A 25,513-nucleotide genomic window follows, 5' to 3' on the forward strand; every position below is an offset into this window, starting at 1 on the left:
TCTCAAAGGTTTCTAATGCACCATGAAACGATGCATCTAATTTAATCATACACAACACAGGGAAAAATATAAATGAGATCCATGACTAAATCATTTATATGTAACACAATTATAACACATTTATGGTGTAAGCATGTATCGAAAACTAAATTAAAAAAATTAAGAATGTGTTAAAGGCTCACACAAATCTTGAGGTTTATTGGTTTCTGTGACTTGATAATAAAAAGAGCAAGCACAAAAGATTTAGACGAATCTTAAAATTGAGAAAAATCTAGCAAATGTTAATCAACTGAGAAAATACATGTTATTTAACTGTGCAATGCTTTTCATTATTTAGAACTTTAGGAATCTTCATCTACATGAGACACAAGAAGCAAGAGAAGCCTAGAGATGCTCCAAGTTTTGGGTTCGAATCAGGAATTCAACAACACAAAAACATTCTGCCTCGAAAACTGAAGAAATATGTTCCTTTTCAAAAGATTACACATACCTATTTCCTTTGCTAGGATTAAAAACCTCAATCATAAAGTGAAACTGTATCGACATATTTATATTAAATTCATTAATTTAAAACCTTATATTACTTACAAGGCATTTTTGTATGTAAAATATTTTTACAGGTACTTAGTCCACATAATAACTTACTTTGTAATTCCAAATTTTACAGGTTTAAAAGTAGGTTTCAATTATAAAAACTTGCCCAAGATCACATCCTGAGATCCAAAACTTGAACTCAGGACTACATCTATATATGACATCCTCAGAGCATAAAAACAAGTTTGAAGTGGAAACAAAGTCCCCTCTCCCACCAACCACATACTCAATGAAGTACTCAGAAGTTAATTTTTCACTTAGGAACCTTGGGAGGCCAGTGCTGTGGTTAGTCAGTGAGCTAGTGATCACACACGACTTCCTCAGGCTCCTGTCCAGCTTCTAGCTCGCAACTGTGGAAGGCAAAGGATGACAGTCCAAGCTCTCGGGCCCTCTCACTTCGGCGGGGAACAGGTCGGACAGCCGTGGCTCCACGCCTTGGCCTGGCCCAGTCCTGGCCACCATGGTCAGACAGAAGGCCTCTTCTGCTCACTTGTCCGCCCCCCCTCACTGTTACTACCTTCTGGAAAGTTCTTTTGTTGGCTGGTCAGTTTCTGAGCTGAAAGTTGCTCCCAGACTTTCCAAAACAGTAAAAAAAAGGGCATTTTAAAGAGATTTTATATTTAGATTTATTTATAGGGCAAGAGAAAATTCCTATCTGATCAGATGTGAGCAGATGCTTTGATTAAGAGAAGCATGAAGACCAGAAGCCGAGGCAAGGCAGACGTCACAAGTGGCACAGCTACTTCAGAGCCAAGCAGGCTGGAATACCAACCAAGAGCAAGCAAACACTCCTCCTGATTGCTGCCCTGCTCTTCCTGTTTTACTGCTTCACATGGCCCTGGCAATCCGCTGCTTCATCCAGAAATAAACTGCAAACACTTGTCATAGGAACTCAAGTTGGAGTTTCAAATGCAGTGAGGCTGGTCACAATGAAATGGATGGAATGACTCAGAGTTTGAAGGGCAGAAGGCCTAGTACCCAGGAAAAAGGAAGTTAGATGCAGCAAAACAAGGGCCAACAACAGAACCTGCAGAGCCTCCCGGTTCAACTACAGAAACTATACCATGGTACTAAATACAAGCAACAAACACTTTTACCAGAACATTCTCTGACTCCATGTAGTTTCTATTAAAAGAAAGACCAAAAAATGAACAATTCTGAACAGCACCCAAGACCGCTGTGAAAGAACTGGATAAGAGAACCAACATCACAAAAAGCAGGAAATCTGAGAAGGAGGCCAAGTTTTAAATGCTGTTAAACATGCATGCTAATTAAATGTATCTATCAAGCATACATATGTATTAAGAGCACATACGTGACTAATTTCTTGAGGCAGGCCTTCTTCAAAGCACAGCGTGCACTGTGTATTCTGGGGTGGGCTCTGAACAGTGAAGAGGCTCAGCGATGGGGACAGTGGGCGTGGTGCAGCTCACTCCAGACCCGATATCTGACAAAGAGACACTTCGAGAACTTTTGCTGACACCTCTACCTTGCTATTCCAATAAACTTGCTCAAAAACTTAACTTTTATGTACTGAAAATATACTTTAAAAAAAAAACTAGTGTTAACAGTTTGTCCTCTAAGGCTTAATTTTATAGTACTATCAGCTCTTACATGTCATCAAAAATGTTATGTGTGTTAGCAACATCAGGGGCTAAGCAAGCGGCTGGTCTACCCAAGATACAACCATCTTCTAACACTGCTCCTACAGAAGATGCTCCCATCAGGCAATGCAGAGCACAGGATCCCCAGCACAGGGGGAGGCACCGCCCCCTCAGACAGCACTCAGATGACGCCAGCACTCCGCGTCCCTGAAGAGCATCCCTTCCCTGCAGTTCAGGGTGCCTTAAAGGGTCACCCTCTCAGCACACTGGTGCTAGGGTGGGTGCTGACCACGCAGAGTGAAAGCTGAAGATTACCGCTTGCACGGGCATGAAAGTGATCTCTTTCTGTATCTTACTGACTACAGAAACCAAAGACCAAAGGGCAGCAGTGACTTCTCAGGATCAATTTCCAGCCAATTATAAAACAATGGAAACTTAAGGTTGGGAAGAACTACTTATCTTCATTTCAGATGTGCTGGTTTGGGAGAAAATTTTTAAGTTCAAGGCAAGATTTGTGTACGGGTAACTAACACCCAGGAAATTTAAAATAATAATTAAAAAAACACATAAACTTTCAGGCAAAATTTTCCTCCAAAATATCATTTGTGATCTTGGAAACTCAAACTACAAGCAAGCTTCTCATTTTCTACCTTCCCCTTCTTTCTTTACAGAATCCTCAAAAGAACACTGCTAACTTAGATGAACCAGCTTTTAAATCTCCTCCTGGGACATGGACTACCATGGCTTGCTTGGAGCAGAGGCAAAACACCGGAGAATTCCCTGCCACTCCACAGCCACCCTGCTCCTGGGAGACTCCGGCCTGCGCAGGCTGTCAGCACTTCCTGAAACAGCCTCCCTGCGCTCCAGCTGGGGCCTGAGATAAGTCTCCCACCAAAGCTGTTTGACTTTCAAACAAAAGGAGCGGTCAAACAGAAGTTCTTAAGTTCTTATTGGTGATATATGCAGTTTGGGGGTAGGAAGAAAGATTCCTAAATTAATTCTACACTAAAATTACACAGGCAGATATTTTGCTTCATTTTTTTCCACAGGTTAAATCCAGGATTTAGCCCTTGCTCTTACAATATCCTCAATAAGGATACTAATGAGCTAACGTTATAGTCTCAACACAATGTCTGAACACTCCATGAAGAAAAGCTGATTCCCTACAGCACTGAGGAGAACCCAAGCCCTGTGCTTCCACTCACGGGTCCGTGTCTGTTCTTGGAAGGACCTTAGCATAGTAGGCACACAGCACATTCCCAATCTCTGCTAAATCAACAAGTGAATGAGACAGGGATGCACAATTTATACACTGAATAGTCTCGCTATAAGCTGAGCAAAATAAACATTCAAATCTAGAAACTCTCCATCGATTTCAGAGGCAGACAGACCAAGCTGATAGGCTAGCTCACTTCCAAATGCCCTGAAGGGCTGTAGGCAGAGGCAGGGTTTAAGGTAGAGAGCTGGAATCCTTCTCATCTCCCCCAAGAGTGGCAGGAACCCCATCACTCGGACCATCATAGCTATGGCCTAGGAGGCTGAGCAGGAGCAGAGCCAACAGGTGAGCCAGTCCCTTGGATACTGGACACAGATGCCTTATCCAAAGTGCTGTCACCGCTAAGCCAAACGCTTGCCCTTACTTTCTCAGCTATCCCAAGCTCTTCCCACAATAGTGAACTGAAAGGATGTAACTCAGATGACTACAAATAAAATCAGAATTAAAAAAAAAAAAACAAGAAAGAAAGAAATTTACAAAGAAATCAAGTAAAACTCAAAGTCAAGGTAAAGAGTACACAAATGCTTCAGTTCCTAAATGTCAATTTCAGTCCCTATTAAAGATAGTTATTTAGGGCCTGGCACGATAGCATAGTGGTTAAAGTCCTTGCCTTGTACACGCCGGGAACCCACATGGTCACTGCTTCCAATCCCGGCGGCCCTGCTTCCAATCCAGCTCCCTGCTTGTGCCTGGGAAAGCAGCAGAGGACGGCCCAAAGCCTTGGGACCCTGCACCCGCGTGGGAGACCTGGAAGAGCTCCTAGCTCCTGGCTTCGGACTGGCTCAGCTCCAGCCGTTGCGGTCACTTGGGGAGTGAACCATCAGATGGAAGATCTTCCATCCTCCTCTCTGTATAACTGGCTTTCCAATAAAAATAAACAAATCTTTTTTTAAAAAAATAGTTATTTAAATAGTTATTTGGAGTGGTGTTGTGGTACAGCAAGTTAAAACACTGTTTACCCTCAGTGGTATCAGGGCAAGGGTTTAACTCCAGCTAATGCATTTCCTAGTCATCTCTGCATCATACCCATGAGATAATAGCAAAAGGCCCAAGCATCTGGGGCCCTGCCATCTGTGAGATTGGTTTAGCATTTTGGGCTCCTGACTGGCCTAACCCAGCCCCAGCTATCATGGCCATTTGGGGTCAAATCAGGAAATGGAAGATCTCTTTCACTCGGGCTCTAGCCTACCCATCTATTTTTTTAAAACAGTCATTTGCAAAGATGACTCATTCAGAAATTGCAAGGGAGACCCCGGGTCTGTATTTCTGGCAGGTAACTCCGAGGACTCTTAAGGACGGGAAGCAGCCAGGTGAGAGTCAGACGGAACAAGCACTGCTGGGGCTGAGCTCAGCAGAGCACACACAACCTGCTGTGCCTAAGCCTGAGGCAGGACTGGTGGCTCAAGGTCATGGCACTCTAAGATTTCATTTCCCGTGTCTAATTTAAGTTCTAAAGTAATATCAGGAGAATTTTTTTTTTGTTAAATCTCACGTAGGATCACAAAAACTACTTTGAAATATCAGTAAAGATGTCCTCCCCATGAGGTGGTTGCTTCAATGTTTCAGCAAACTAACATTCCAATACTTTCTCTCAGTAAGAAACAATCAAGAATCACACCCAGCAGGCACTTGATTCTACAAATCACAGCCCATCTACTTCACACAGCTGGAAAGGTGGGCACTTCCTTCCATAACCTTCACATCTTCTAGGACCTTCTCATGCTGGGACGTTATGGTTGTTTCAAAAACGAGATAAAAAATACAGAGGAAGAAACTAGCAGCAAAGCAGGGCAGACTGGCATAAGAATAGGATGCTACTGCGACCTCAGTCTAAAGTCTTAAGGATATACAGTACTTCTCTCTACTTCCCACTCCTTCTAATGACCTCTCCTATAATTCTACATGTTCTTTCAGTAAGGTTCTATAAAAATTAATCTTCAGAAACACACACGACTGCCAGTTGAATATGCAGCATTTTGCATTTAAGGGGAATCTGTAATACTGAGCACTCCGCCCACAGAGGACAAGCCACCTTCTGTGTTCCTGAAGGACAGGGCAGTGGTAGCCCTGAAAATAACAGACCGAAATGAAGCAACCACTAAACCGGACCAGAAACTCTGACTTTAAGTTACTAAGCACTGGATCTCTGCACTCTGAAATAACTACACAGAGCAGATACTTTAACACTATCACTTCACTGGAAAGCTAACTCCCTCAACCAAACCTGGAGGAGCTGCCCCTCTGATACTCCCTACTGACTGGTCCACGGCTCCAGTGCTTTTTCTCTTTTAATCAAGACCAGAAAGATATAACTTTGACTATCCCAACAAATCCAACCTGCAAGATAAATGTTTTCTGATTTTTCAGAAGTTTAAGAGGGACCAGCACAATGGCTCAACAGGCTAATCCTCAGTCTGCAAGCACCTACATCCCATATGGGATCCAGTTAGCGCCCCTGCTGCTCCACTTCCCGCCCAGCTCCCTGTTGGTGACCTACAAAAGCAGTGGAGGATGGCCCAAGCCGGGGTCCCTGCACCCACATGACAGACTCAGCAGCTCTATGGTTATGGGCTTCAGATCAGCTCAGCTTCTTCAGTTGCTGCAGCCACTGCAGAGTGGACCAATGGATGGAAGATCTTTCTTTGTTTCTCCTTCTCTCTGTAAATTTCCCTTTCCAAGAAAAACAAATCTTTTGGGCCCAGCACAGTAGCACAGTGGCTAAAGTCCTCACCTTGCACATGCAGGGAACCCATATGGGCACTGGTTCTAATCCCAGCAGCCCCACTTCCCATCCAGCTCCCTGCTTGTGGCCTAGGAAAGCAGTTGAGGACGGCCCAAAGCCTTGGGACCCTGCACCCACGTGGGAGACCTGGGAGAGGCTCCTGGCTTCACATCAGCTCAGCTCCAGCCATTAAGGCCACTTGGGGAGTGAAGCAACGGATGGAAGATCTTCCTCTCTGTATACCTGACTTTCTAATAAATAAATAAATCTTAAAAAAATTCTTTTAAAATGTAACAAGTTCTAATAAAAACATCATCTGAAATATGAGTTCAAATGTCTTTGAAATAATACATGCTGGCAAATGAAAATACAATGTCCCAGGATGGCACAGTGCCATGATGCGACTCCACGTGCCCTACACCTCACTGTCCATCGCAGTATGTCTGCCACAGACACTATATACTTTCTAGTTCAATCCCTAAATTCTATAATCTAGAGAAATATCCGAAGAGATTCCAAGCACAGAACCAAGGCGGGCACTGCACTGCAGGGGGTCAGCTGCCACTGGGGATGTCCATCCTATCTGAAGGGGATTACTTCAAATCTCAGCTACTCTGCAGTGCTGGTCCTGGCAAGCGGCACATGATGACCCCACGCCTTGGGTGCCTGGCCCAGGTCCAGCTCTTACACGTACGTATCTGGGGAGTGAACAGTGAACGCACAGACAGCTGGGTGGAAGGATCCATCACTCTGCTTTTCAAATATAAAGAACCCTTTTCTTTGAAAAAAAAAAAAGAGAAACAGAATGATGACAGGTGTTCTCGACAATCACGCCTAGTCACTTCGGACAAGCAGACTGCACTGCTGGCCGACGATCCCACCACCTGTGTCATCCACAGAGCAAGCAGCATCTCACCCAGAGCCCCACCACCTGTGTCATCCACAGAGCAACCAGCATCTCACCCAGAGCCCCAGGAACTGGGAACCCGGTGTCTCAGAGACAGAGCGGGGATGCAGCTTTTCCACAGAAGCACCAGTTTGTTCTACTAAAACTTGACATCCCAAGGCCCAGCATGATAGTTCAGTGGTTACATCATTGACTTGCACACAACTGGATCCCATATGGGCACTAGTTCGCGTCCCAGCTACTGCACTTCCCTTCCAGCTCCCTGCTTGTGGTCTGGGAAAGCAGTAGCGGATGGCCCAAAGCCTTGGGACCTGCACCTGTATAGGAGACCCGGAAGAGATTCCTGGCTCCTGGCTTCAGATTAAGCCAGCCATGGCCACTGCGGCCACTTGGGGAGTGGACGGAAGACCTCTCTCTCTTTCTCCCCTTCTCTCTGTAAATCTGCCTTTCCAATAAATACAAACAAATAAATCTTTAAAAAAAATTCACCCCCATCATGTAAAGTGCATGATACTGTTTCACAATACAGAAATCTATAAAACTGACGAAAGTAACTAAATTTTTCCACACACAAACTAGTAATATAGAACAGGATGAATGCTCAGATTTGGAGCAGAAAGAACCAAGTTTAATTATTTTTTTTGGCTCAGCTATGTGATACCACTTAAATAACATAAGTTCATTGAATATAACCGGAAATTACTGTAATGTAAATACTCACCTCAAAAGGTTAAAAGTTGTATATAAAGCAATACAGTGGTTGCTAAACTTCATTATTATTTTAATTCATTTTGCTACTCACATTTTATCCAAAATTCTAAGAAAATGACATGATAAACGTGCTGTAAACTAGGGGAGCAAAGCAGACTCCTAGGGGCATCGACTCTGACACGATATGCTGAGTGTCTCCTTACACAGCGTGCCCTCCGTCTCCCATCTCACCTTCACCTGCCCCTGCGTGGCACATACAATTACAGCTATTATTGATATCACAGTATCATAAAGGCCACATACATATTTCTCAGAAGCTTTTCTTCCCTATTTGTAAAAATGGTACATAAAGTACTTGACAAACTAGAAGTTACGTATATCTGTATCACTGAAGGCAAATTATGTTTTGGAATATATAAAGGAATTTGATCATTAGATGTATTTTATAACTATTTGCCAGGCTCCATTAAACTCACTTTATTCTCTTAATGTACATGCATCAACTTCCTTAAGACAGCTGTGACGCAGAAGCAGTCAGCAGAGGAAAATCAAGAGCTGATCAATGACCTTCTTGAGATAATTTGTAAAAGGAGATAATCTCTACAGGATAATCAAATGGCTCATTACCCCTGGACTAGCTGACAGGAAGTGGGATCAGCAATAACAATTATCAGTAACAATAATCAAAGTAGTAACAGCTCCTCAAATAGTGTGAAGCAGCACCTTTAAGATCACACATCTCTCTAGCTGTGCCAATTCTCACAATTTTTTCCTATTCTAATTGCTAGTCTTTTTTTTTAAGATTTATTTTTATTGCAGAGTTAGATACATACAGAGAGGAGGAGAGACAGAGAAGATGATCTTCTGTCCAATGATTCACTCCCCAAGTGACCGCAATGGCCAGAGCTGCACTGATCTGAAGCCTGGAGCACAGTGCCTCTTCCAGGTCTCCCACAGGGGTGCAGGGTTCCAAAGCTTTGGGCTGTCCTCGACTGCTTTCCCAGGCCACAAGCAGGGAGCTGGATGGGAAGTGGGGCTGCTGGGATTAGAACCATTGCCCATATGGGTTCCCTGCATGTGTATGCCTAGTTTTTTAAAAATACTGGTCTGAACAAAATTTTGAGGAAAATAGTTGCAAGGTTAGATATACATTTGTCCCTTTCCATAAAGTTCATCCTTAGTGCATACCATTTCCAATCTTCGAGAGCTCACACGTAAAATAATGCTAACAGTATTTGAAATGAAGGTTTGCTTTATCAGCTTTTGCAACTTCGTATGTTAATTTTCCACAGTAATGCTACAGCTTTTCTTTAATTCCCCCTAGAAGCAAACAGCAAACACAAAATCCTGAATCCTTGGAGTATTTCTAAGTTCTTTACACTTGTAAGGAAAGCTGAAGGAACCTGTCCCACCTGGAGCCCACGCACTTGCTCTGCACTGTAGACAGCTACTCTTCAACTTCACAACTAACTGCCTAAGATCTAGCATAGGAAACATACCTCCCCTTTCCTTCAAAGTTTTCTTTTTAATTTATTTTTGCTTGAAGGACAGATTTAGTGGAAAAAGGAGAGACAGAGATGGGAAGATCTTCTACCTGCTGGTTCACTACCCAAACAGCTGCAACAGCTGGAGCTGAGCTGCTCCAAAAGCAGGAGCCAAGGGCTTTCTCCAGATCCCCCATGCAGGTTCAGGATCCCAAACACTTGAGCCATTCTCCACTGCTTTCTCAGGTCACAAACAGGGAGTTGGATGGGAAGTGGAGCAGCTGGGACACAAACCAGCACCCACATGGAGTGCTGACGCTTGAACCTGGATTAAATGCTTTTTGCACAAAAATATATTACCATGAGGCACTCAGATGTCGATTAAAGTATGAGCCTCTAGCTCAAGTATTTGACTCTTAGTGCTACTGAAGCAAGGACTGTCTTATGGTATCATTTAATCTCACCTTTAGCTCCCAAATGATCTCCAGGACAAATGCAGTCACCAAAACTGAGATATACCACTATTGTATGTACATGTCCTCCCACAATCTTCACTTTGCAAAAACTGTAACACATTTTCTGAGGAAGTCTATTCAAAATTAAGGTAAACCCTGGGAGTTCTTCTGTTTTATTTTGATATCAGAATGCTAATTTAAATATGGATAAATCATAACGCACATGTATTTTGAATCAAGGACTCCAGCTTTTCACACTCTTCTGGAATTAAGACAATCCGTGACCATGTGAACTGGTACAAGGAGCAGTTGCTGACTAGAGGCTGTATCTGACTCATTTACCTTTGCCTTCTGGCTTCTGTCGCAGTAACCTCTGTAAGTCTGAGATACTGCAAGTCTAACAGCGTAGGAGTTTATCATTGCTTGATTTGTACTTCAGTTGGGTTCCAGATTATTCCAACCTAAGAGCCAATGGCTGAATCAGAAAGAGAAGTATTTCAAAGTGGGACCAGAACGCAAATTTTCCCTGAGCTATGGCCCCAATCACCAAATGAGAATGACTAACTGCCATTCCATGGACTTTCATCCCCTTCTTTTTGTCTCTAGTAAGAAATAAATTCCATCAAGAGCAACACTTATCCATTTCTTTATTTCTTAGCATGTGGCATAGTCAGTGATGATGAAAAGTCATTTGTAGTCCAGGCCCTGGAGGACATGCAGCCTTGCAGTGAACAGCCAGCAAAGACATGGAGTGGCATGTCAGGACGCTGTGTGGTGCAAGATTCTGCCACATCATACACTCACCTATCTCCTACAACTGCGACAGATGTATGTTTTTGTAGAAGACAAAAAAGAAAAATAACGAAGTAGGTAAGTGATGCTATATCGCATCAGTTCTAGCATGAGAAAGGCAAGGCCCGTGGACCTACTTCCTCGCACTGTCCAGGACAGCCCGTGACTTTACAGCTGACACCAGAGGCCACGACTCCAACTGCAAGTGGTACACATGTTATGAGCAACAAGCCAAGTATTTCACATAGCATTAGAAGACTAACCTATTTCGATACTAAAGAAAAATTATCTACATTACAGTTGTTAGTCAACAGCGGTTGCAGCACTAAAGTTAACTGGCTTCCAAAGGAATTCAATCACTGACATCATTTTTACAATAACCAAAACCATGCTCTGAGTTAGCAGCCCAAATAAGTGCTAACCCAAGCAATTACTGGTCTTGTGACCTTGGCCAAGTCCCTTAAGCTCTTCGCAGCTTCCTCATAACAGATCGGGCGGGGACCATCATACTCCACCTCACAGGACTGTTGCAAGAATTCATGACATCATTTATGATCCTCAGCATCAGGCCTGGTGTGCAGCAAGGACTCAGACCGGCCTGCAGAGCTTTCTGGCGCACTTACGCCAATTTCCCACATACTATACACTCAGCAAGCGAGCCAACCAAAGGATTAGTACTAGGCAACTGAGACTCAACGCTGGCAAGTGGCACTGATGACTACTGAATATGTTCTCTTTGTACCCAGCAATTTCTCAGTTCGCTAACAAAATCCTGTTTTCTTCCTCTCCATTTCCTCATCCCCCTGTCCTCTCTCTGTTAATCCTTGTAGCAACATTTGATTCTAGGCAATTGTACAAAACTGAAATTGAGTCATTTTTTGGTAGGTAAGAACATGGTTATTCAGATTAAAAATGGAAGGGTGGGGCCCGGCGTGATAGCATTGTGGTTAAGGTCCTCACCTTGAATGCGCCAGGATCCCACGTGGATGCCGGTTCTAACCCAGGCAGCTCCACTTCCTATCCAGCTCCCTGCTTGTGGCCTGGGAGGCCAGTCGAGGACGGCCCAAGGCCTTGGGACCCTGCACCCCTGTGGGAGACCCAGAAAGCTCTTGGCTTCGGACTGGCGCAGCACTGGCCATTGCAGTCACTTGGGGAGTGAATCATCAGACGGAAGATCTTCCTCTCTCTCTTCCTCTCTGTCTGACTTTCCAATAAATAAATAAATAAATAAATCTTTAAAAAAATGGAAGGGTGATACTGAAAAGATATCAGTGTCGCAAATGCATCCAGTTATATGTAATTCTGAAGATTAACTGAGACAATATTTTCAGAGAGACAAAAACACAACACCAACCACAGTCTACCCCATGAAATAGATTTTCTTCAACCGCTAAAATAAAGGTGCTTTGGTTTCTTTTTTACATTGTGTTCATGCAAGAATATAAAGCCTAAAGCAAAAGCCTTCTGGTTGCAACTTCAACATTAAAAAGGCACTCATGATACAATCAACCACAACACTGAACTTCGATCTCAGTTTTCATTTCTATCGCAGGAAAGCAATTATCTATCAGTGAACTGGTTTAAAATTCTTAGTGACATTATCCAGCATAGTCATCTTAATAATCCAAAACATGTATTTAATAATCCAAAACGTACATTAGTTCTATCTTCCACATACTGGTTATAATATGTAAACGTGAAGTTTGTAACCAAGATCCAGGTAACAGCAGAATTGACTTTTATACATTGAGCTCCACAGAGACGGCGCCAGGGCAAGTGAGAGCTGGATGGGCACTGGGCAACTCTGTGCCTTGCCGAGGAAAAATAACTAACCATGGGAAAAGGAGATCCTAAGCAGCTGAGAGGCAAACGTCGTCATATGCATTCTCTGCACAAACTCGCCGGGAGGAGCACAAGCAGCAGCACCGGAACTCCCGTCAACTTGGGAGTTTCCAGAGCAGCACTCAGAGAGGCGGAAGACCGTGTCTGAGAAGGAGAGGGCAAATGTGAAGACATGGCAAAGGCGGACAAGGCTCGTTATGAGAAATAAAAACCTATATCCCTGCTAGAAGGGAGACAAGAAAGAAGTTCAAGGATCCCGATGCACCCAAGAGGCCTCCTTCGGTCTTTTTCCTGTTCTGTTCTGAGTATCGTCCAAAAATCAAAGGGGAGTACCCTGGCCTCTCCAGTGGTGATGCTGCAAACAGCTGGGAGAGATGGGGAACACTGCCGCCACCAAGCAGCCTCCCGAGAAGGCTGCCAAGCTGAAGGAGAACGAGAAGGGTATTGCCGCATACCGAGCTAAAAACCTGAAAACCTGACGCAGCCAAAAAGGGAGTTATCAAGGCTGAAAAGAGCAAGAAAAAGAAGGAAGAGGAGGAAGATCAAAAGGATGAAGATGAAGATGATGATGGTGATGATAAGTTGGTTCTAGTGCAGTTTTCTTCCTTGTCTATAAAGCATTTAACCATCGCTTCTCGTCCTTTTGGCTAAGACCAAGCGTATAAAGCCTTTAACCCCCCTGTACACAACTCACTCCTTTTAAAGAAAAAAAAATTAAATGTAAGGCTGTGTAAAATTTGTTTTTAAATCTTGTATAGTTAACACATGACCGAATGTGTGTGTAGATAGCCTCCCTGGTGCAGTATGGGGGCTGTAAACTGGCGTGGCAATGTAAAGCAGGTTCCTGCTGGTGCACAGCACGAACTAGTTCTACATGGGGACGGTAGTTCCTCATCTTCAGTTGTCTCTGATGCAGCTTACACAAAATCATTGTTCTGTCAACTGAGTACCACCCTGTAATTGCAAAGCACAAACGTGCAGCTGCTTTGTTGACATTCTCAATGCTTCTAAGTAAATACAATTTTGCTTATTAGAAAAAAAAAATAAGTTTAAGACTTAGTAAAGACTAACATTAAGTAACAAAATCTAGCACCAGAATCAACTTTTATAGCCAAACACCAACCATCACTTTTGGAGCATCCTGTAGAACAGTCAATCAGAGAATGCATCGGCGCACAGAGGGCTAGAGCCACTAAGGGCTTCTGAGCTTCTCCCACGTCACGGCTGTGCTAAGGCAACAGACGAGATCTGCTCTCCAAGACAAAGCCAAGCAAAACTTCATCTCGAAATTTAGTTTGCATGTTTCTAGAATCATGTTCTTTTTGCTATCTAAACCTCTGGATTTCATATGAATAATATGCTATCTTAAAATTTACTGGATGATTATGCAATTTTCAAAAGCATAACTGTCCGAAACAAAAACTACTCAATTTTACAAAGTCCTCTTAGAAAAGGAAGCAAGTGATGGTAGAGGTACAGCTGACACAAAGATAGTATGGCTAAAAACAAAGCAAATCATGAAGAGATAAGGGGAAAAGCATCATCATTTCCACACAGAAAGTTCCTTATCCTCCCACAAACCTCCAAAACATAAGCATCTTTCTACAGTTTGTATTAAAATATCAAGAAACTCCTTTGTATCTCTCCTAACTTTCTCAAGCTTTGGTTCAGGCGATTGTTACCGTGTTCCTCAGGCCTTCCTGCAGGTAGGACGCCAATGGGACTTTTCTCTTCTGAATTCCTGTTCCTGCTAAAGTGACAGAAGCACTGTGAATGAACACACTCCTTCACTCAGCAAATATTGACTGAACACTTACCCTGAGCCAGGTACCACGTAGGTAGTGGAGTAAGACACACAACAAATGAAGAGAGGCCTGCTCAGTTCATACACTAGTAAGTGAGACAAACACTTATCAAAGCAATGCAGCAATAATTCAACTCCTCTAGTAATGCAGCCACAAAGGAGCATAACATGCAGTGCGGATACCGGGGAGACCACCTGTGCTTTTGGAAAGGAGTGGCCACAGGTCAAGCAAAACTCCTGGAAGAATAACTTCTAAGCCACAAGGTAAAAATGGCCCACGGCGCAGTCAAGATTTGAAAAGAGGAAAATTCAGACACCAGGAGGCAAAGCATGTGCAAAGCCCGGTGGGTGAAGACCTAAGGGAGCCAGTCAGGGAGAGGCTGGCCAATGCCAGAGGGACAGGGAACATCACCGACAAGAGACGCCAACAGCATTCCAATATTTCAGTCTTGCTACGCCGTCCTCCCTCTCTCTCTCTCTCTCTCTCTCTCTCCTTCACACACACACACACACACACGAAACAATTTAAGGACGCTCAGTCTTGTTCCACAATATTAAAGGTGCCCAGCGAGAAGACCTGTGTCATGCAGTTACTAACTCCATGACCTTGAACAAGTCAACCCAACTGAGCCTATTCGCTCTTTAAAAGGCACTCCAACTATGCCAGCTACTGAAGACTACAAGGACAAACGCAAGACAGCCTCTCTTCTTACACAAGCTAAGAGAGGCGCAGCTCAAAGTCACCCCACGTCCTCTGAGAGATGACATTCCCGAGCTGACACAGGCTCCTGTAAACCCCCAAATGACGGCAAATGTGGACACATCCCTCTGCGACCTCTTCCAAGTCTCCAACGTGCAGATACGTAAAAGATCCGAGCACTCCTGCAGATAGCGAGAGGACAAACACCATCAGGACACTCCTGCAGAGGTGAATTATCAAACCAAAATAGACCTCAGAGGTAAAGAAAAGTTCACGGAGAAGCAAACCGCAAACACACGGAAGCAGCACATTCCATTCAGCCCGTGCCTTCCACAAGGCACAGCAGCACACCTGCACGGCACAAGTCTGAAGACCCACCTCACCCCGTCCCCAACAGCAGCACACACCTGGCCGGCACAAGTCTGAAGACCCACCTCACCCCGTCCCCAACAGCAGCACACACCTGGCCGGCACAAGTCTGAAGACCCACCTCACCCCGTCCCCAACAGCAGCACACACCTGGCCGGCACAAGTCTGAAGACCCACCTCACCCCGTCCCCAACAGCAGCACACCTGCATGGCACAAGTCTGAAGACCCACCTCACCCTGTCCCCAACAACAGCACACCTGGCCGGCACAAGTCTGAAGACCCACCTCACCCCGTCCCCAACAGCAGCACACACCTGCACGGCACAAGTCTGAAGACCCACCTCACCCGGTCCCCAACAGCAGCACACACCTGGCCGGCACAAGTCTGAAGACCCACCTCACCCCGTCCCCAACAGCAGCACACACCTGGCCGGCCACCTACCAAGCACAGCGCCGCTCCTTCACCAGCACTTACTGCTGCTCAGGGGCTCCCAAAACTCTGTCACTCTACAAATTAGCACAGCACCACCGCACGCCACGCAGTGCCACTGGGTGAGCTGTCTCAGCCTGGCAGGTCAACTACTTTGCTCACGGACTTGGCGGCTCGCAGTGCTAGTTACTCCAGATTTCAGTTCAGTCTGTACCATCAGACTTCCCTCTCTATTCGTTAATAGAAGTTTTATCAATTTCCAGATAACCTGAATTTCCCTCATGTGGGACTGCCATACCTTTGCTCCCAGAAAGTGTTTCTGCATTTAGAGATTACACATATTATTAATAATTACGGTATCTAAAATACAATGTATCTGAATGATCAACCCAAGTAACAGATCATCTGTTAACTACAATTAGCTATCTTTACGGATGTACACTTAACGTGAAAACATCTTTACATGGACATACACACTACTATGTTGCCATTTAAAAAAAAGTTGTTCAGTAGTAATTCTGATGAGCTACACACCCAGTCACAACCAAAAGTTCCCAGAAGCTGAGTCTGGAAGCAGGATAGCGTTTTCGGCTGTGAATAATACGTTATGTATTTATCATTTTAAATGTAAACAGGAACAATTTAAAAGTCACAGATAATGTTGACAAAAACTTCAAATATGTAGGAGCCTGACTTTATTATTTACAAACACACACACACATAGGAGAATCAAATAAGGAAAAGGAAATGGATTTCAAACATAAAAATGTTACCTGCCAGAAAGGGCAGTGGTTCTTGCCCGGCCGCGGGCACCCTGACCTCTCCCTGCCTGCTGGTCTGGGTGCCACCAGGAGGGCCAGCAGCACCCAGGGCAGAGGGAGGACGGCCGGCCCGGACACGCGGCTGCCCGCACCGCTCCGCGGACGGAGGCCCTGCTCTCCCGACGGGCACAGGGGCTGCTCCACAGGCAGTCGCAGCCCCGTCTGGCTCTGTTTCCTTGAAGGCCACCCTGCCCTCCGCCACAAACACATCAGTCCTATGACTCGGCCACTTCCTGCCCGTCCCGAGATGCACAAGCCGGCCTCAGGTCGGCACCTGCGTGACCTTGGCCCCTCGCGCATTTCCTCGACGTCTCCATCAGCATCCTGACGTGGAAGCACTCTGACACCAGCGCAGCAGTGGACACACCCTGGGCAGCCCCTCCGGCCGAGGCTCCCGCCCGGTCCCCAGAGGTGTCACCTCCGCCCTGGGCCTGACCCCTCCGCCTCGCCCGCCGCCCGGGGACCGGCCGCACCTTCGGGGGACCCCACCCCACGCACATCCGCCCTGGCCCTCCCGGGCCGACCCGCCCTCGCCCCGCGCCCACCCAGGGCAGACCCCCGGGAGCCGCCCGGGCCCCACGGGCGCGGCGTCCACACCGCCGCCTCACGCCGCCCGCGCAGGGCCAGCCCGCGGACGCCCACAGGGCCCCGCTCGCCGCCCCGCCGGGCAGAGGCGGGCCCCAGCGGCCCCCGGGCGCCCCCAGGCCTCGCCGGCCCCGCGGCTTACCGGCACCTCAGCCGCTGCCTTCACTTCCCACCTCCGGAGCCCTCCTCAACTCCCGGATCAATTCACTCCGGCGACGCCGGAAGGACCCGAGAGGAACCAGGCGTTGTCCGGAATCCTGCCCAGCCGGAGCGGCGCAAGGGCCTGTGGGCGCTCGTAGTCTCGCTCGCAGGCGTCGTCGGCCGTGCCCGCGCTCGGCGGACTACACTTCCCGGCAGGCCGCGCGGGGCAGCCTGAGGCGACAGGCGGGGACTGCTGCAGCCAATGGCAGGAGCCGCCCCGGCCTCTGCGGGAGGCGGAGGGGCGGAGAGCGAGGGCGCGCAGCGGGGAGGAAGGGCGGGGCCGGCGCTCACCTGCGCCAATCAGCGCGCAGAGCCGGCCGGGCGGGCGGAAGCGGGCGGGGGGCCGAGCGGGGACCCGGGGCGGCCAGGATGGGTGTGTCCCGCGGCAGAGGGGAAGGCGGGGGCGTGCGGGGCGCCCCAAGCAGCCGGCGGGGTGGGGCGGGACTGGGGTGCAGGTGTGAGGCGGAGCTGTGCGAGGGGCCCCGGGGATGAGGAAGCGACCCAGTGGGTCCCTCAGAGCCGGGCATCCCGCGGTGGGAGCGGCTCCCTCAGCGCGGGGCGGTCTCCTCAGGACGGGGCTCCCGCGGCCTGGCGGCCTCCTCAGTGACAGGAGGGAGGAGCGAGCCCTCAGGACGGGGCGCCCCTCGCGGCTTCCTCAGGACAGGGCGGCCTCCTCAGGACGGGGCGCTCGGGGAGCGGCTCCCTCAGAGCCGGGCGCCCCCGGCGGCTCCCTCAGCGGCGGTCCCGCCCCCGCGCCGGCAGCGGCCGCCCCATTGGCCGGCGCGCGGGCGGAGGCGGGGCCTGGGCGGGCGGAGGCGGGGTCTGGGCGGGCGGAGGCGGAGCCTGGGCGGGCGGAGGCGGGGCCTGGGCGGGCGGAGGCGGGGCCTGGGCGGCGGGGAGGCCGGGGTGCCGCCTGCGCCGTCTCTTCCCGGCAGGGCCGAGCGAGCGAGCGGAGCTCCGAGCCCGCCGGCCGCCGGGGCTGCAGGTGCGCGCGAGGTAAGCGCGGGGCCCTCCGGAGGCGGCGTCCCTCCCCGGCCGCGGCGCGGGGCACAGCTGGGCCGCCTTCCCGCGGGAGGCTGCCCCGGGGACGGAGGCGCACTGTCGGGCTGTCAGGAGGAGAAGCCGGAGGTGGCTGGCCGCGGCTGGCAAAGGCGTGGTGCGGGTTTCGGTTGGAGTTGGATGTTGCAGGCAGAAATGTGCTTGTGGCGGGGTCTGCGGCGAGGGCAGCCTGCTGCGGGAGGGCCTGGTGGCTGCACGCTGCGTGGCTGGGCAAGGAAGCCGTCGCTGGGCGGTTCACTTCGGAGCCGTGTGGCTGGCAGGTAACTTTGCGCTCCTGCTGCGGCTCCGTGCGGGAGCGGGCGTCCCGCTGGCTGGTCCCCGGCGGCCGCTGCCGGCTCCGCGCCTGGCCCGGTCGCACTTCGGTCCCGTGGGTGGGCGCTCAGTCTTCCCCGCAGGGAGTCGGGGTGTGGGCGGAGAGCTGGAGTCAGCCCGTCGCTGCCCTCGATCGCCCTCAGTGCTGCTGTAGAGGACGGGCGGCCGTCTGAGGGGCTGCTCTGGCAGTGAGTGTGCGCTGCACGTGCGAAGTGATGGGTACAGGTGAGAGCACAGCTTGTGCTGTGGAACAGGAGTGGATTCTAGCTGTTAACCCCTGCGTGTCTTCCCTGCAATGTGATGACGGACCTCTGGATGGGAATCCGCTGTAACGGTGTTAGGAAAGGATGCCAAGTGCCCCGGCCCTGGTCGCTGCAGCAGTGGCAGGCTCCTAGGCTCTGTCCCGGGCTCCTTGCCGCCTGGCTTCTGCTGCAGAGCCCCAGCTAAGGCAGCCCTGGAGCAGCTTCGCTGGCGCAGGCAGAGCCCAGCACCTAAGGCCGGCTCCTGGGGCATTTGTCTGGACCTGCTTTCATCTAGGCAATATAATGGAGTAATGATCTTCTCTTTCCATGTTTTCCTCCTTTACTCCGGATTTTGAATAGTATTTTGGTGATGCACACGGAATTTCTTTTTAGAAAGAACTGACTGGTAGGAATTGTCTGCCTCGTGTGAAGTTCAGCCCCGCTTGGTGCCACGCTTGACTAGCTGAAGGGACTCAAGCATGCTTCTAGCCCTCTTCCCTGGGCAAGCAGCTCTTCCAAGGTAGCTGCTCCAAGATTGTCCGCAGCGCGCCAGGCCAGCGTTAGAAGCGGCCAAGTGCTTAGAAGGCAAAAAGCAACACCAGCCACTACATGTAGCAGCCATGCTAGCAATCAGGCTTCATCTTTGCTGCATCGCTAGAAAAGCTTTCCAGTACTCACAGCTGGTATGAGTCGGAGATGATTTTGCTAGGCATATTTGGGTCCCAGGGTGTAGTGAGGCTTGGGAAGGATTGGGTCTGCCCTAGTTCGTCCTACTCCAGTGGGATGTCCTGGATCACGGTCTGGCCTTTCCTCCTCTCTGCACTGATTCATCTTACAAAGGTGAGGATAGATTGCCACCAGCTTATTACCTTCATTTGGTAATGATAATGATAAATGCTTGCACTGGAGTTCTTTCAGAGGCTTTGTTAAAAGACGCCTTTCAAAGGGTTGTGCTGAGAACTAATTAATAAGCATGCAAATGGATAGCATGTATCAGAAATGTTGAAACTGAGGTGGACTTTGAATCCCCATTATTTATAGGTCTTCTGCTCTGAGCTATCTGAATGAGCAGAAGCTCCTCAGGAAGGAGTCGTGGTAATAGAGCACTGAATTTTTCACCTGTTCCTGAAGTTTTGCTCCTGTTTAGTGTGTCAGAGACACTGGGTTCGTATCATTTTGGAGAATAGATCATCCTGTTTGAATGTGAGACAAATTGGCAGCTTGTGGTGCTTAGGCATTTGTTTATTACTTTGAACTCTTGACTGATTTTATTTGATATTCGCATTCATTTTCAGCTTCTCTTGATTGCTGTTGAGAAGCTCTTGACATGCCAGTTTATATGTAAAATACTACCTATGTTCAAAGCATGTTTACATAGCTCTTCATTTTTGCTGTTGTATTTGGTATCAGTGAATGTATGATATGTTGAGAAAGAGATGCAGCAAAGTACAGACATTGCTTGGATGCGCTTTAGCCAAGTCATGGTTAATTTCACATTGTGCTGCACCTTGGATTTGTCTTTCAGTTTAAAATTCTCACTCCAAACTGAAGGAGTATTCGTAGCCGGGTGGTATAGCTTTCTAACAGGAGGATTCACTGATGCAGACAGCAGAAAGGAAGGAGATAGAAGGATTCAAATTCATATGGCTTTTGTAAGAGGAGGCAGGAGGGTGGATGTGAGGAAGGCTGAGAAACAGACCTGCAGCAAGAAGGAACCAAGATGTGATCTTCTGTGCGAAGTGCAGGCAGCGAGTCTGCGCCCTCGTCGTTCCAGTCCCGAATTTCTAGACTAAATCCCATAGTTGCAGACATTATCCTACCTTTCCAGTTTAGCTCTATGCAGGCTGATATTAATTCCTTCAATTTTGAGTAACTATAGGCTATTACAGTCTTAAGGATCTTGATTGGTTCTATTTACTGCTAATTTAAACATTATTTAGAAAATAGAAAGGAGGCCGAAGTGATGTTTTCCTCCTTAGGGACGGAGCTACTTGAACCAAACAATGAAAGCCACAGTTGCTTCCTTTTCTGTTCTGTCAGTTTCCTACCCTTCTTATTTCCCTCTCTTCTTCCTTGATTGTAGGATGCAAGATTGCCTGTTATACACAGAGAAGAGTTTTGTTTTGTCTTAATCTTTATTATTTACTGAAATTAGTCCTTGAAGGTTGGGAACTTTATTTTCCATAGTGAAGTTATTAACTCCTGAGGGAGCATGTATGTCTGCTCTCTGATGGGTCTCGAGCAGTTTATGTCACACTGGGTGTAACCACTGGCTGAATCAGTAGCCAGCAGTTGCTCATGTTCACCTGGCTATGTTGTGCGCTTTGATGGACCAGAGTCAGTTGACCTCATAGAAAGATTACTGTGCATTAGTCCGTCCGAGAATGTCCTATTCCACTTAGCTTTTGTAAAAATATTGATTGAGCAAAATTATATTCACGGTGTGGGGACCGGGAGGACTTAACACAGCTCTGCATATCAGTAACCCTAACTTCATCTCTGAGATGGGGGCTTGGGCGAGGACAGGGCTGCAGGATCTGGCTGCGGAAGCCCAGCTTGCCGCAGCTGCTGCCTTTCGCAAAGGTTCCCTTCAGAAAGCAGGTTTCATCATAGTAGAACCGAGTTTGCCCTTGCTTTTCTCTACTCACTTCTCCCCACCCATAAGGAAAGATGGCAGAATGGTTTTAATTAAATGTGGAATTGGGCGTTTACTAGTTTTTGCATTTGATCTTCCAGGAGGAAATTGATCTGAGTAGTGTTAGGCTGAAGATTTCAGTATATTTTCTTATGATTGTATGACCTGAACATTCTAGTTCACTGTTTAGTTCATTCTGGTGAAATGACTAGAAACAGACACTGTCTTTTGCTTGCTTTTTCACATGCATAATGCAGCATGCTGCTCGTTACACATTGGTTTGGAACTGACGGTTAATCTTCCTTTGGCTTTATTCTCATGCTCAGCACTGTGCCTTGTGTAGAGCTAGCTGGTGCATAGCTGTTTTCCTAACCAGATGTGTAGCCTCCTTCAAATGGAGCTTGCGCTGTACTTACCTCAGATGCTTAGGCAGGGTGCAAAGTCGCTAGGTTGTAACAGGTTAATTATTTGGCATCATTTGCAATGAAGCATCATTTTATAAACAAGTACAACTAGAAAACTGAATTTTTCTCAGACACCTGTTTTGGGACCAGACTTATCCCTCTGCCCAGAACACGTGCTTATATTACAGCTCAGTATAACTACTGCTCTGTGTGTGTGTGTGTGTTGGCTTTCTGAATGAATAAAGCAAATGATGCTGTTAGCTGCGATTTTGCCTCTGAACATGTGCTCTAAATGTGGATTCATTCATTGCATTCCAGTTGGAATTCTGGTAGTCCAGTGTCTCTTTTCCTCTAGGATTATACTGATTAGAAATGTCCTGAGTTTAAAATCCCCTGCCACAGCATGCTTTTTTTAAACTTTTAAAAAAATTTTCTTAACCCATGCAAATAGAGAAACAAAAACTAAAATAATGTGAGGCGTTATCTAAACTAAAATGAGCTGATAATGAAATCTGCTTTCAGTGACATGGTGTGTGAGAGTCCCGTAGATATTTTCATATTTGAGCCTTTGTGGGGAAGGGATACGTTTTAAGACCAGGTGATAAACTCTCTCACTGCTGGCCTTCCACGCAGCTAAAAGGCTGCTTGCATGGTTCATGCAGCTCCAGCCACTTGGTGGAGGCCCCCTTCTGGTTCAACCTAGGAAAAGGCCTTCTGAGCACCTCACAGCTTTTTAATTTAGTGTGTGAAAGGAAGCAGATGGGATTTGTTTTGATTTAATAAACTCATTTTCTTAAGAGTATTGCTTTCCCAGAGAGCATTCACACCAAAGTTCCCAGCAGCGAGAGCACAAATGTCACAAGTGACTTGCGTAGCACAACCTAGCAGTTCAGTGAATACCTAGAAACTTGTCTGTTTCCTGCACAGCGTCTTGAGTTTTTTTCAGTGGTCCTGGAAGGGCTCACTGGAACACTTCAGATGTTTTACCCATATTGGGTACTTCTGTCATTTCTAGATTACCTAAATTTTGGTTTTTGCTTGTAGTTATTTTAACCCTATTTAACAAAAAGAACTAATTTGATTGTTTTTTCTTCTTAGTTTTCAGTAATATGCTATGATGTATAATTTTACATATACTTCAAACTGTTATTAGATCATTTAGTTTTTGTCTATTTCCCAAAGCATTTTTAAGATCATTGAAGCAGGCACTCTTCCAATTAAAAACCCTCTGCCTAATACACCCAGGAGGTTAAACTCTCTTACACGAGGAATCCTTAGACATGATGAGGAAGACAAGTCATTTCTTCTGTATTTTAACGTTTCTGGTATGTTCATGAAGCCCTAATAGTAGTTATTCATATTTTCAGGATTATCTTAAAAACATCTTTTTTTCTTCACATTGTGTGACCCCAAGGTGAATAACAATTTAAAAAATAGCTTTAAAGAATGCATCACTTAGTGCTTTCAGCTGCAGGTTTTAGGCACAATAACACAAAACAATAAGGGTTTATTTTTAGAGAACAAGAATTCTGAATTATGGAATTTACAGACTTGGGCTTGTGAAGGTTTTATCCTCATGATTTTTCCTGTGCTTTCTGTAAGATAGTGGCTTCTGCTGCTCTGGATATAACATTTCATTTCGATGAAAAGAATAAAGAAAGGGTATGCCTATTGAGCATTTCTCTTTTAGCCAGGAACTAAATGCTTTCCCAGAGACTTCCAGCGAATGTCCTCTGAGCATTTCCTGGTCCATGTCTTACAGGTTCCTGCTGCTTTAAGGCTTATTGAGCTAGGAAGGACTTTGTGCCTGTGTGGTTAGATGGAGCGGGGAACACCAACTTGATAGTGACTTCTGGGTATAGGTAGGCTCTGCTGGAGTCAGATTAAAACCTTGGTAACTTTCAGTTTTATTTTGTCTCATTCTAAAATTGTTGGATTTTTTTGTGTATTTATTAGTTTAGGGTTTTGGGTTTTTGTTTTGTTTTTATTGGTTGGAAATACCATTTTTTTATGTATATGATTGCCAAATTTCAACTCTAGTCAGAAGGATTCCTTGGAGACCAATGTTTTCTTTGGTTAAAAAGGCATCTAGCCAGATACTGTCTCATACTTTCGCTGTTATTTCTGTTGTTATTATTTTCTGTAAAACTTGATTAATCTATTATAAATGTGCTTTAAACTTAAACATATTGAAGAAACTATTTGTATATATTCAATTAAAATATAAATATAATACAAATCAAAGCCTATTAAGAAGATTTGGTTAGTTTCTTTCCTGGCAAAAGAGAGTCATCAGTTGTCCCTAAAGCAAAACTCAACTAAAAATTAGTTGAAAGGGAAAGTAGTGTCTTTATCCAATAATAAAATGTGTAAAAATGTTGTCAACATTTACACCTAAAGTATGACTTATTCATACCATGACACATTTTGGATTTACACTTTTGATGAATTGTGATTCCTTGTGATAGGAAACCCAGAAGGCAAAACTGTAACAACTATATTGTTTTTCTTTTGCCTTGCATAGAAACCTAAGAATCAAGGATGTTAGTCCTACTAGCCTGACTACTTTGCACTTGACCTTTACAATTCCGTATTGACACTTTCATGTCAGGTTTTTACCTTTGGTAAGTGGCTTAATGGGACAAAACTCTTCATACACAGTCACATGTAAACCTCAGAACTTTCCTGCAGTCAATATGTAGCAAGAATTTGGGTATTGTAGGGCAATATTACAAAATGTATGAAGTCTGTTATTGCTCAGCATAATCTTTGTCAATCTAGTTATCCAGAAACATTGTATGGCAGGTTTATATAAAAATAAGGATATATGACTTAAGGCTATGATATCACTACAGTTATTATTGGTAACTCCAGAAGCAGGAGAAATTGATTTATGCAAAGCTTTCAGTGAAGGTTGTGAGGAAGAATTGGGGCACAGTAATATGTTGGTTGATTGCAAGGAATGGCAAGCCATGGCCAGCAAATTAAGTTTTATTGGAATACAACTTGCCTGTTCATATACGTATTTTTAATATTGCTTCCTCACTACCACAGGAAAGTTGAGTTACTGTGATGAAACATGAACATAAGCCTGAAATAGTTCCTCTCTGTCCCTATTAAAGTTTATCAACCACTGGTTCAGTTCTTCAGTCAAATAAAACTCAGTTGAATTATGTCTCATGATTAGTAGCTGTACGATGCTACCTGTGTTAATCTTGCTAAGCTTTGCTTTTGTGATATGCAATTTGATTCATAAACTGTTTATGATGATATAATAAGATTTCCAGGGAGTGCATTGCAATACCTGACATGTAGTATATGCTTATTAAATGTAAGTTTATTTAATATTAGATTTTGTCTGGGTATGATTTATTATTTTGTTATAACTTTCATTCAGATGAGTTTGGAAGATCTGTGTTTTCAGGAAACTGTGAAACTAAGTATCGTCTCAGGAAAGAAATTTTTTTGAGTTGTACAAAATATTGCATAGGAAAAAAAATGCTGTGTAGGGACAATGGGAGCTCTAAAAGAGCCACGCAGACCAAGTGTATAGAATAGCCAAAC

At 46.1% G+C, this 25,513-nt stretch overlaps 2 protein-coding genes and 1 pseudogene across 2 annotated transcripts in view; 2 read left to right on the plus strand and 1 right to left on the minus strand.

Annotated features, from left to right (window-relative positions):
* PDCD10 (programmed cell death 10) overlaps positions 1-17,424 on the minus strand; it is a 47,110-nt gene extending 29,686 nt beyond the window's left edge. Inside the window, exon 1 of the mRNA XM_058661506.1 lies at positions 17,239-17,424. The gene's annotated coding sequence lies outside the window, so the exon portion shown is untranslated. The remainder of the gene's footprint in view (positions 1-17,238) is intronic.
* On the plus strand, positions 12,380-13,038 carry LOC101519089 (high mobility group protein B1-like; annotated as a pseudogene).
* A 797-nt stretch (positions 17,425-18,221) lies between the features above and the next one.
* Positions 18,222-25,513, plus strand: part of SERPINI1 (serpin family I member 1) — an 81,330-nt gene continuing 74,038 nt past the window's right edge. Inside the window, exon 1 of the mRNA XM_004598606.4 lies at positions 18,222-18,293. The gene's annotated coding sequence lies outside the window, so the exon portion shown is untranslated. The remainder of the gene's footprint in view (positions 18,294-25,513) is intronic.

The sequence above is a fragment of the Ochotona princeps genome, chromosome 3, assembly GCF_030435755.1.
Source record: "Ochotona princeps isolate mOchPri1 chromosome 3, mOchPri1.hap1, whole genome shotgun sequence".
Taxonomy (NCBI): domain Eukaryota; kingdom Metazoa; phylum Chordata; class Mammalia; order Lagomorpha; family Ochotonidae; genus Ochotona; species Ochotona princeps.